The following is a 12,494-nucleotide window of genomic DNA, read 5'->3' on the forward strand; positions in this document are numbered from 1 at the left end:
CGGTTGTCACATTCCTAAAAATAATATACCGCACAAGCCAAAGAGAAGGAAAATAGACGGACCGTGTCCTGACTTCCAGGTATCCCTTTGCTCCTCTCTTAGTTGTGCGAGCTGAAAAAGTGCTGGGTATCAGGCCTGCTGGAAAACGATGTCTAGTCTCTTATACTTACTGTTTAGCGCAGTTCACATAACGGACACTCTAGGGAGAGGCAGGTCCACTGGAGAGGCAGAAATGGTTCCACTGGCAGAACCACACCACGCATGGAATGTCTATTGGGGATGGATCGGCCAAACATTGCTTTCGTGGGGCAGAGCTTTCCAACCCGCCAATGTACGTGAATTCTATTGGGGTAAATGGAGGAGAACGGAACTGAAGAGATGGAGGTCAGTCTGCACTAACAGTAAGTATATTCCTGGTTGCTGTCCTCCCTATGTTTGATAGTGCTTCGGACATGCTCGACTGCGTGCAAAGCTGCTCTCTCATTGTGCACGGGCAAAGCTACAGAGGAATTTTCTCAACGTTAATGCAAGCGGGCCCACGTGCGAGGAATGCACACGAGAACTGAGGACTGCAATACAGAGCTTGTTTTAGCGTACACAAGGGGAAGCAGCGTGTTCACACTACGCACGCGCTATACGTAATACCGCGCTCTACGCATGCGTAGTGTGCTCGCGTGCCTTGCGCGACAGTTCGTTCCTCTCCGCCATTAAGAAAACACTGGACTCTTGGTGTTTCTTTTTTTTTTTCGGATTGCCTTATCGGTAGTCCGAAGATCGTTTCTCAACTAGAAGAGCACGTTGCCGTTCCGCGGAACGCTATCTATGCCACTTCGCCATTTACGCCACGCTGCCGTTCCAATCCCATAAAACGAGACTCGGAAAGCAACGAATTGCAAAACGGGCATTGCTCCTGTGGAAGTTTATTTTGTCACGATGAGTTATATTTACACGATTTTTCTGAGGGTCATGTAGCATAAATGGGCTTGTCATTCGCCACATGGGGTTTGCCCGGTCTAAGGCAACGAGTTACTGTATGAGCGGTTAAATTCACGGGCTGAATGATTTGCGAATTTGGAAGGAGCCAGGATAAATGTCAGTAGCGAGGAACGTTAAATTAGCGATATCGAGGTGTGTCTACACTGCACCAGGGCGTCTGAGGGCCCCTCCACCTTGAACTTCCAGGAGGAAATTAAAATAGGGTACCACAACTGCGTAATAACGAGTTGCATTTGTCTTCCTTTTGAGTCCTTCTCACTGAAAGGGCTGCGAGGGTCCTTACTCGGCTCGTATCTGGGTCATTGCCGAATGGTCCTGTCACCCATCATTCTTGTCACTGCATCAAGCAGGTACGATTGGCACTCAATGGTGATGCGGCAACTTTTACAGCAGCTGCTTAAAGGACGACGGAAGCGAAAATAGGCTGCAAAGCTATTTGCCTCATATTGCGATGTGTACCAAAACAATCCGGAATTCGACTTAGATTTGCGTATATTAGTTGAAATGCCGCCACAATCGCGATATAACATTCGGCCTTGGAGCACTCTGAGCCCCTGGTGAGCGTCGCCGCGCCGCCGTAGCAGACCACGGAAGTGACGCACGTTGTCTCTCCTGTTGGAGTTCCTGACTTTCATTTGGCGTTTCGGCGTACGTCTAATTCCCGCTACGGGGAAAGAACGGAGACGAAGAAGCATGTACGAACCCATCTCTCATAGGATATATCGCCTTCAGACTTTCACGAGATCTCCGTATCGAACAACTTCAGGCGTTATTCAGAATTCGCCGTGTTTGTACAGGGCAGCCGCACATGGAGCGCGAGAGATATTTGAAGTCACGCGCTCCTCAGATTTTCCCGCAATGCTTGGCGCGCCCCATGGGCGATCGTGTCGGGTGGGCGGCCCAGCGCGCTCGTAATCGTCAAAAATATGCCCATCCGTACAGCGTACTCGCAAAATACTTGTGGCACCATAATTTTACATAATATTTACACCTTGTTCGGTCCCTTTTTTGCAATGGACAAATTTCGCTTCAGTTGTCCTTTAAACTCATACGCTCTCGTTCGATGATCCAGGCTTGGAATCCCGGATCCCAGAGGATCCAGGCAACTGGAATCACGGGACGTGGACATCCACGTGGGATTCGTGAAGGCCGGACTACTGTCTCCACTTGCAGCGTAACAACTGAACACTTTGTGAGGCATTTGCAGTGTAATTACATAAAAACAAACGCGTATACAAGTTGCCTCAACTTCCAGGGTCAAATTCCTCACATATTTCGTTCGCATAGTTTTCCGTCATTGGTTCGATATTTCGCGGAACCTTCAATTCGCGAAGAAGAGAACACACCCGAATTTAACGGAAATTAGTTCCATGCGAAAAGTACTATTTATCAGAGTACCTGTGTAAACGTTACTGAGGTTTTAACGTGGATACGTCTATAAGGTCGGTTTGGCGGCCAGGTGAAAATTTACGACTATGCCGAATTTCATTACTCTATAACTCATTGAGTAGTAAACCGATAGCATCCTACCGGCAAAATCGAGATGGCTTACACGTGTGGGATTGTAGCTAACATGTTCATTGCGCCGGCTGACGGAATCTCTGGGAGTGGCTGGCGCGTGCCAGAGAGAATGAAATAGGCACGCGTACCTTGATTGCAGTATAGGGCTGTTGCAGTGAAGTTTGCACAGCGCCATTTCGGGCCCAAACGGCCGCGGATCACAACAGTAAGGAGTTCCATCAGCGGGTTTTGCATAGTTTGTCAAACGGTATGGTGCCAAGGAAGCTACAAAACCTGTAGGAAATCAACAGAAAAAGCGGTGCTTCTTGAAAAGCGCGAACAACTCGAAACCGTGTACTTGAAAGTGCCGCGTCGTCTGCTAAACTGGGGAGTGTTGCATGATTTGGGGCGCTGATGTTGCTGCTCACTCGCGCCACCTGGCCCAGAGCAACATGCCCATATCACGCGAACGGGTGCATCTAGGAGATCGATTGAAGTGTTGTAGGAAAGAGCTTAAGAGGTACTACGTGGACCTTAAGTGATATCGGCTTCAACAACAATAACCACATTTTTATAAATTTCCAAATCAAATGTCAAAATTTGGTCAATATTTTGGACAATGTCGACATATACGAAACTGAAATATCATCAGCATCGAAGGAATTGGCAAGGAGAAGGAAGGCCGGCTAGAAAGTAGCCAAAAGAAGGCCCCAAAGTCCAGCACAGAGCGATCGAGGGAGCTACAGGAGCGCCGAAGAATATTAGCAGCGGAGGCAAATTAGACAGCGAGCCCTTAAGGCCTGTTCCGACCTATGGCAGGGCATTAATATAGCGGTACAAAGTAACGCACAAAAACAGTGCTCAGTGTCATCGGACGGTTCTCGCTTGCAAAGCGGCGGTAGCACTATATTCTAGCGGTAGTTGGATTGTCGTTTCCGGTCTCTCCCATCATGGTGTTTCAGGAATTCAACGGCATGCGGACGAACAAGCTCCATCACTTGACAAAACAGAAAATAGCCAGATATTCTGGATGGCAAACTGAGCGGTTCCAATGCCGACGCCATACCATGAAATGCGGAAGCAAAACAACCCTAGGTCTTCCGCGACGTCACCCGTGACGGGCCTTGTCATTGGCCACACGAATGTAGAGCTAATATTAGCGCTGAAAAAGTTGACAGGAGCTCAACTCCGCCACGCTCTAATTTTTAGCGGTCTCGAGCACTGCGAGGAGGAAAATATCGCGCTATTTTCGAGCACTATTTAGCAAATTGTTATATGTCGAAACAGGCCTTTACCTTCTACCACGGGGCAACTTCGACTTGTGCGAATGTGACAGTGATCCACAAAGACGCCGCCACCATCGCCGTGTCGTTCGACGCAAATGAGTTTGACCACAAAGGAATCACATATCGAGACGATTTCATGTAAGCACTACGGGTCGGACACGACTGAGCCCGCTCCAATTTTTCTTTTTTTCTGCACACAACCCGTACATTTGTGTAGCTCTGAAATCAACCAACATTTTCTTCTTTCGAATCGATATAACTGGGTCATTCCATCTCAACTCGGGCAAGGTGGCCCGGGCACCATCAGTAAATTTATTGAAAAAATATACGTTGTAGCCTAAATCAGATTGAGAAGGAAACAAAGTATTTTTTTCTCTAGTTTCCGTAATTCCCGAGAAAAAAAAAAAATCCGGAAGAGTATGGCAGGTCCGGCGCACTTTCAGGCATAGCGATTTTGGCGTTCAATATCTTTCCAACGAACACGTTCACGACTTTGAATTTTTTTTCCTTGCCCTGCCAGCTAAGTTGGCTTCTAGTGCTTGTGTTCTGTTTCGGCGATGATTTTGTTATTTTGCAGTTAAAAATACGCATATTTGGTGGTGACGACGAAAATCGCTCATATTCTTGCGGCTCTTAGCGGCACTTATGTAGATGAAACGACAAAGGCATCGCCGTGTAACAGAGACTGAGCTATATAATTCGGTATCAAATTTAGGAGTCTAGGCCAGGTAGCTGTCACACATGGAGGCGTCTGCAACACGTGACATTTTAAATAATGTGGGTTTTGACCGCTGGTGTCTAAAAAAAGAAAACACCTCGGAAATTCCTCAAACTTCGCAACCACATGCTTCTGTATATGATATATGAGTTCACAGAAAATTTAAGGTTTTCCTTGCACAAGTAAACGTTAGAGCGTGCCAAAGTTGTCAGTGTCCAACTGTGGTGCGTGTAATGACAATGGAAGCGCTGCGAGAAGTGCACTTCCCGATATTCGCGATTTTCGTGGGACAGCGGACCGTGGTACTTGTAGTCTACCCAAGGAGACGCCCCTCAGTTAACATGGAAGCATATACAACGATTTCTGTGTCCATCGGCGAGTACTTTGCCGTCTCATAAGCCGCCGCCGTTGCTAATGAACAACGAGGAGAGTAAGAAGATTAGCACCACCCGCAGTGGCCCCGTATCCGACTTCAGGTACAAAACCCAAGTTAGTTTGGTGTCATTGCGAGAGTGAGTGATTCCTCTACCTGTTGCTGTAGTGATTTCGTTTGTAACAGCTATGTTTTGACACTGTTTCGACTAGCCGTTGCTTTGCCGTCTGAATCTTCGCCACCAACATGAAATTAAGTAAGGACCGTGTCTACTGCGCGAACTACGTGAACAGGCGCAGACAGAAGATACATTTTCAAAGGAACTTCGCCATTGTATCTTCGCTGCGTTGATGAGAAACGTTGTGACGCCTGAACAGTGTTGTAACGTGTATGAGTTGGACTATCTTCACCACAACTGCTAATGTAATCAATCAAATGTGAAAAAATACTCACTCATCTTTACTGGCATGGTCTAGAGATATGGATGTAAACATCGAACTTTCATGCACGTACCGCGCAAACTGTGACACATACACTCAATCTACATTTCTCTTTATAGTGTCCTTGTGAAGCCGCCGTGCTGTTTTCGACGTCCTCGGGAAAATATTCAACTCTTTGGGTTCTCGAATAGCAGCAGGAACAACACTGCCGGCCGTCACAAGAAAAACGTGAGTATCGACCAGTTAACTTCTCGCAGCGCTTGCATGGTCACAAGGGTGGCAAGCTGGGGTAGTTGGTTCAACGTGGTGTTCATTGCAGCCAAAACAGACACACACTCAGACAGAGAACACGCAACACAAGGCAATCACAGGCAGCTAGGTAGATGCCGCAGAGCACAGGAGAGATGGCTGAGCCTATGGGAGTTCCCCCTTTTTGAATGTACAGCTTATTCTGGTCACTAATGACAGTCCATGCTAGATACGCTCTCAAGAGTTCCATAAAGGATGCAAGTGTCGTGCCAACATGATTCTGGAATTTCACCACGCCGTGTTTTTGTATCAGGTCCTCCACCTCTCGGATAAGGCGATCTTGGGGGATGGAATAAAACAAGTCCTCTACGTCGATCGAAAAGAAACGGTAGGCCGATGTCTCCCCCCTTTGCAGGAACGTCACAATCTTAGTCGAGTTTTTCACCAGGAAGGGGTCAAGAATGGGAAGCTGATTTAGATGTTTCTGCAGGGACATCGAGACAGCCTTCTGCCACGTGTTCCTTTCTGATACAATGGCCCTGAACGGCATCGAGTCCTTATGGGTGTTTGCGGTGAAAAAAACCCCAAAGAAAGTCGAAGATTTTGCCTTTACTGAGTTCCTAAGTTGCGCAATTTCCTGGTCATCACAGATAGCAAGAACCCTCTTTAAGGCGCGTTTGCATTCCCCTTGTCTCGCTGGCCGAAAGTTCTTCGTAAATTCCACAACCTTTTTTAACGTTTGGCTGGTGGAGTTCAGCAGGGGTACTCGTTTGGCCACTTCAACAGCCTCTCGTATGCACGCCTCTTGATGATCTTCAGGGGCCGATCCCGAAATATTCCTGACCAATCCAACCACTTCTGGTTTTTTCAAATCGGGCTGAAGGCTGAACTTGGGACCAAGGGTTAAAGTTTCTTAAACTTTTTTGGTGGGGTATGTTGGCCCAAGTTAAGCACACTATTATGAACAGTGTCTTTTTTTACCTGGTTCCTGAGGTACTTCAAATGGTGCTTGAGCATGCTTGTTCACATCATTTCGGTAACCTGTTTTCCAATCTGAACACAGCTACGGTAAAACATGGAGCAGTCGCTTCTTTTTTCTTTGTAGCAGGACGTCCGAACATAGTCTAAAAAGAGCCTGTAGCTTCTCCAGCACTCAGCACGGACGATCTTCGCAATCCTGATTGCATGGCGCGTAGACAAGGAGATAACACCGAACACGTGTCTGAGATCCGGTGGCACAATGTGTCGGTCCAGGTACAGCGAAATGGTTCTTGCTTTGCATACAGCCATCGTCGAAAGAAACAAGTAACAAGAAATGGGCGAAGTCTGGGAACTACGACGAACAGTTAGAGGAAAAGGTTCCCCATTTGTACTGGAAATAAACAAGGGTGGCAAGCTGGGGTAGTTGGTTCAAATTCAACGCGGTGTTCATTGCAGCCAAAACAGACACACACTCAGACAGAGAACACACAACACAAACTGCAAACTCTCAACTAAGCTTTAATCGCAGTGCACAGACAAATTTAAACAGTCATAGACAGGAAGAAGCAGATAACAATCCGGAAAAGGCACAAAGGTAGAGCTCAGTCTCCGATACGTGGAGATTTCTACGTTTACGTTTCATTGGCATGTACGAGGGGCGTTCAAGTCAAACCGGGACTTTTCATTTTTCGCAAAAGTAAAATGAACTTAGAGGCGAGAAATTAGCCTTATTTTTCAACGTAATCTCCAGCTGGCACTAATGCGCTTGTCCCAGCGTTTCACGAGGGCTTGGATGCCAGCAGCGTAGAAATCCTTAAGGGCGCGTAGCAGCCATGATCGGACCGGATTCTTGACGTCGTCGTCGCAGCTGAAGTGGCGGCCCCACAGGCTCCCACAGCTCCCCATAGAGCCCATAGTTTGAGATAATTCAGGCAACACTGGACATGCAACCAATGAAAATGAACTATGATGCCTACCATTCGGCCAATCAGGAGTCTCTCTCAGTTTGGCTCGCCTTTCGGCCCGGTAATGGCTACCATCGGCTTTTACTTTTACTGGTTTCCATGCCCGACGCTCGTTATTCCGTATTCCAGAACAACTAGGCAAATTTTTGACAAAATACACATTTATTTGAAACATCATACTGATTCAATAGTCTGACACAAATATTCACCGTGCGTACAAAGTCCAAATCGTTGCGTTCGTTGACCATGTTCGAACTCGAAAAACACTCACACACTCTACTCCCAGAAGTGAGCGACGCTCACACGAGTGCATGCGATTTCACGGTGAGCATCTCCTTTCGTTGGTTGAAGTGCGAAGGTTTCAATGAAGCGGGCAAGGCTTGTCGCACGGACACCGAATCCTGTCTCCGTTGTGACTGCATTTGAAAATGCGACGGAGGTCACAAGTGTTCCTCAGGCGTCAGCTCACCACTGCATTCCAGTTCTGAACTCGAGAGACTGTTCGTACGTAGGATACTTGTGTCGGGAAACATCACAACACGCGCTGAGTCACTTTGACACACTAACAAATCTGCGACTTCTCTTTGAACAATGCGGTCATATGGTGCTGTCAACTGACACCGTCGAGATCGAGACGCCGCTGCCACTTCTCTCCCTTCTCTTGTCGTAACTGCCCGCCAGACAGGCAGCCCGCGAAAGAATGCTCTTTTGAAACTTTGCCAACCAATAGCGGAGCGCGCAATGTCCTTCGGCCAATGGGTATCAACTATGATGCCTGACGGAGTAATACCACGTGTTTATGACGTGCAAAAATTTTTTTAGAGCCGCGAAGAGGGGGAGCCATGGGGGCCTGCTGAAGAGATGGAATTGGCTGAGGGCGAGGTCTGGACTGTAAGGGGGATGTTGCAGCAACTCTCAGCCAAGTTCCTGTAAGGTGCGTGTCGTGATATGTGCGGTATGCGGGCGTGCATTGTCCTGTAGCAGGAGGACTCCTTTGGTGATGAGGCCCGGCTTTCCGAAACTGAAGGTGTTCATGAATGATAGTGTTCAACGTTGCCACAGAAAGGTCCGTCCTTCGAGCCACTTCGAGACATGTTATCCGTCGGACCTTGAGGATCAGGCGCTCCACAAGTTGGATGTTCTGAGGAACCCTGACACTGGGATCTGAGCCGTCCCGGCCTGGATCGTCCTGCACTGATGTACGGCCGTCTAGGAACCTTTTCCACCACTCAAACGCTTTGCTGCGGCTAAGTGTATCTTGGCCATACTGAGCCTGAAGTCTTCTGTGAATTTCAGATGACTTTACGTCTTCATTCACTAGAACCTTCATGACAATTCGCTGTTCGATGTGCGCGCTCACCTCGTTGTCGGCCGTCTTGTCCAGCACGTGTCTTCTGTTTTGCACAAACTTTGGACCACCACGTGGTGAAGGCGGAAGCCTGTCGCGTGTGAAAATGACGAAAAAGAAGTAGCGCGAGCCATTTGTACACTCAGGAGACAGAAAGTCCCGGTTTGACTTGAACACACCACGTACATGTGCCACAAAAGCCGCAAGAATATGAGCGATTTTCGTCGTCACCACCAACTGCGTATTTTTTGTTGCAAAATAGGAAAATCCCCGCCGGAACCGAACACAAGCACTAGAAGCCAACTTAGCTGGCAGTGCGAAGAAAAAAATTCAAAGTCGTGAACGTGTTCGTTGGAAAGATATTGAACGCCAAAATCGTTATGCCTGAAAGTGCGCCGGACCTGCCATACTCTTACGGATTTTTCTTTTCTCGGGACCTAAGGAAACTAGAGAAAAAAATACTTGCTGATCCCTTCTCAATGTGAGCTAGGCTACAACATATATTTTTTTCAATAAAATCACTGATGGTGTCCTGACTACCTTGCGCGGGTTGAGATGGAATCACATAACTATACAGGGTGTTTCATTTAACTCGAACCCCAACTTAAAAAAATAACGGCGCATTGCATTACAACGAAACCAATCCATAGTATTACCTAGTAGCCTAAAATGTTTCAAAGTATTTTACCGCAATTAATTAATTAATTTAATTAATTAATTAATGGAAATTAATTTTATATCTTTCTAGTTACGAGGATTACAACGAAGATGTCAATTGTGAAGTTGTCATGACAAAACGAATCCAGTGGTTTGCAACACTCTAGCTCTAACAACTCGTTTTTTCCCGAGTCTGCAGAAATGGACCCGAACTTGGACGGAGCATCTTTCCGTCGCGTCAAAAGAGCGCACAATCGCAGAGCCCTCTCATGTCCACTTGACGAACAAGGAGATATGCGATCCATTCCTCCTACACTCTTATCTATCACCCTTGCATGGTGTCGTATCTGCTAGACTATCAGAAGGCACGCTGACCATGACAACGGGGCACTTTGTGTTTTTATTGTTTGTTTGATTTCCTCCCTTTTTTTATGCTGTCGCCGTGAAGCAACTCAACCCAAGCAGCACAATGCACTGAAAGTCGAGTGCAATAGGGGTGGACGGGTAGGTGAAAGGCCTTGAACAGACTCGTGAAACTAAAGAACATTGATAAGACACATACCGTCCACCCCTATTGCACTTGACTTTCAGTACATTGTGTTGCTTGGGAAAGTATGCGACAGGGAAGGTTATCTTTCCACGGAAGGACCTTGAACCTGTAGCATGTGCTTACAAAAGAAAAAAAAAATGAAGAAGAAAGACAGAAAGAAAGCAAACCAGAAAACAACAAGGAAGAGCTTTCGCGGGTGGCATTTGTTCAGCCGCTTTTTTAACGTTTACGCATTTACTCAATTACAGCCACTTTCTGTAAAATGGTTTGTGGCGCAAGCAATGCCTTATTCCAGCGAAACGCCAGCGGGTATGATGCTTCCTCTAAGTGCTGCACAGGGAAAACAGAAAAGAGTAAGATAAAAATAATTGCCTCTTTTTGGCGTAATTTATTTTAATGACAACTTATTCTGAGACAGAACAACGTGAGTCTGCATTTCGCACATGCATTCCAACATAACAGAAAAAACAATATTATGGACATTCGGAGCAGGTGCTCGAAGAGGTCGCCGTGCATCATCACACAAAATCGGCATCTCCTGATTGTGTCGGTCGCCCTCCGCAACATGTCCTCGGGGATTTCATGGCAAACTTGACTGATCTTCGCCTTGAGGGCATCAGGTGTTGTCGTGTCCTCGACGTACACGCAGTCCTTCACATATCCCCATAAGAAGAAATCCAGAGGCGTAAGGTCCTGGGACCTGGCAGGCCATGGCACTGGTCCGAACGTTCCCACCCACTGGTTAGGAAATGCGTGGTCGAGATAGGCGCCAGCTGGGCTGTAGCTGTGTGCGGGAGCGCCATGGTGCTGAAACCACAGCTGGCCATATCGCGCGAGTTGGAGGTTAGCGTAGAACTCTTCCACGGGGCCCTGAAGAACCTCGTTTAGGTATCTGTCCGCGACCAATGTCCCACCAAGGAAGACGGGTCCAATGAGGGTCCCGTCGCAAATGCCGCACCAGACGTTGAGGGACCATTTGTATTCGTGATGGCACTTGCCAAGCCAATGGGGATTGGTGGTACTCCAATAATGAGGGTTGTGCAGGTTCACCTGTGCGTCCCGGGAGAAGTTTGCATCGTCTGTCCAGATGACGTTACTAAAAAATTGCGGGTTCTGACCGACAGTGCGCAAAAGCCAGTTGGCATAGTGCAACCGGTTTTCGAAGTCTCCTTGCTGCAACTGTTGATTCACTTGAACGTGGTAAGGATGGAGGCAGGCCTCTTTTGCTACCCTCCACACGGTCGACAAAGGAACGCCACTCTGACTGCTGGCCTCGCGGATGCTGGCTAGAGGGTGTGCCTCAAAGAACGCCACGATGTTGGTTCGAACGTCATCTTAAGGTGTCGATGACCCACGACGCTTTCGGGAAAACTTGCCAAATTCTTTTAGCGTCTCGTACTGACGAACAATCGTCGCAGGGCTTGGTCTCCTGCCGGGATGTCACATCTGAAAAATCTTCACTGCCTTTTTCTTATTGCTCTGTGCAGCACCTAGGGAAAGCACCATGTCAGTTATTTCTTCGTTGGAATAGGGCATTATTTGACCCGCAGAGCAACCAACAAGGAGAGCGTGTACGGAGACGAAAGTGAACAAAGAATCAAGGTGCTTCGGTTGAAAGATAACATTCCTTTTCCCATGCTTTCAGTTGCATCGCGGCGAAAGAAGAAAAAACAGGATGGAATCAAACAAACAATAAAAAGCCACAGCTGCGGAACTCTACGCCATACTCTACGCCCACCCCGGAATTTGGTGACCTTTACCGACTCAGCCTCTGCGCTGCAAGCACTTGAAAATTCTGGCATCCGAGGCTCCTCTGCCCCGTTGGTTATGGATGTTTTAACCGCTTACAAACCTGTCCACGAAGCAGGACATACGCTCGCTTTCCAATGGGTTCGCGCCCATTGCGGTGTCGAAGGCAATGCACTGGCGGACAGCGCCGCCGAAGCAGCTCTCTGGTCTCAGATACGGACGCGTTGCACTGCTGAGAGGAGATCGGCGGTCCATACTTCGAAGCGTTGTGACTCCTCTGGCTACCAGCCAACGGACCGCAGACATACTACCCCCGCCATGCTGAGCAGAGTTGACCCAGCGCTCGCTTTCCGCATACCAGCACATATCTCTCGTCAAGACGCCGCATTAGCTCATCGAATGCGCCTCGACGTGGCCTTCACAGCACAGTGGCACTACCGCTTGCGACAAGTTAACTCTCTCCACTGCAGTCACTGCGGTGCTGTTGAAGATCTCGAGCACATTCTTCTCCATTGCCCACACGACCACCCTTCCTGCTCCGTACTCTCCGCCTCCCTCAACGAGCTCGACTCCCGTCCCCTCTCCCTACCAAATTGCTTGGCCCCTGGCCGCATCCATCTCACCAATGCTCTGTCCGCAAGGCTGTCTTCGCCTTTTTGGACGCCACAGGACTTCGATCCTC

At 48.0% G+C, this 12,494-nt stretch overlaps 1 protein-coding gene across 2 annotated transcripts in view; it reads right to left on the reverse strand.

The window, feature by feature from the left end:
• The window catches only part of LOC135378503 (solute carrier family 22 member 13-like), a 102,899-nt gene that overhangs the window by 56,464 nt on the left and 33,941 nt on the right, over positions 1-12,494 (reverse strand). The window lies entirely within an intron of this gene.

This window comes from Ornithodoros turicata, chromosome 1 (genome assembly GCF_037126465.1).
Source record: "Ornithodoros turicata isolate Travis chromosome 1, ASM3712646v1, whole genome shotgun sequence".
Lineage (NCBI taxonomy): Eukaryota > Metazoa > Arthropoda > Arachnida > Ixodida > Argasidae > Ornithodoros > Ornithodoros turicata.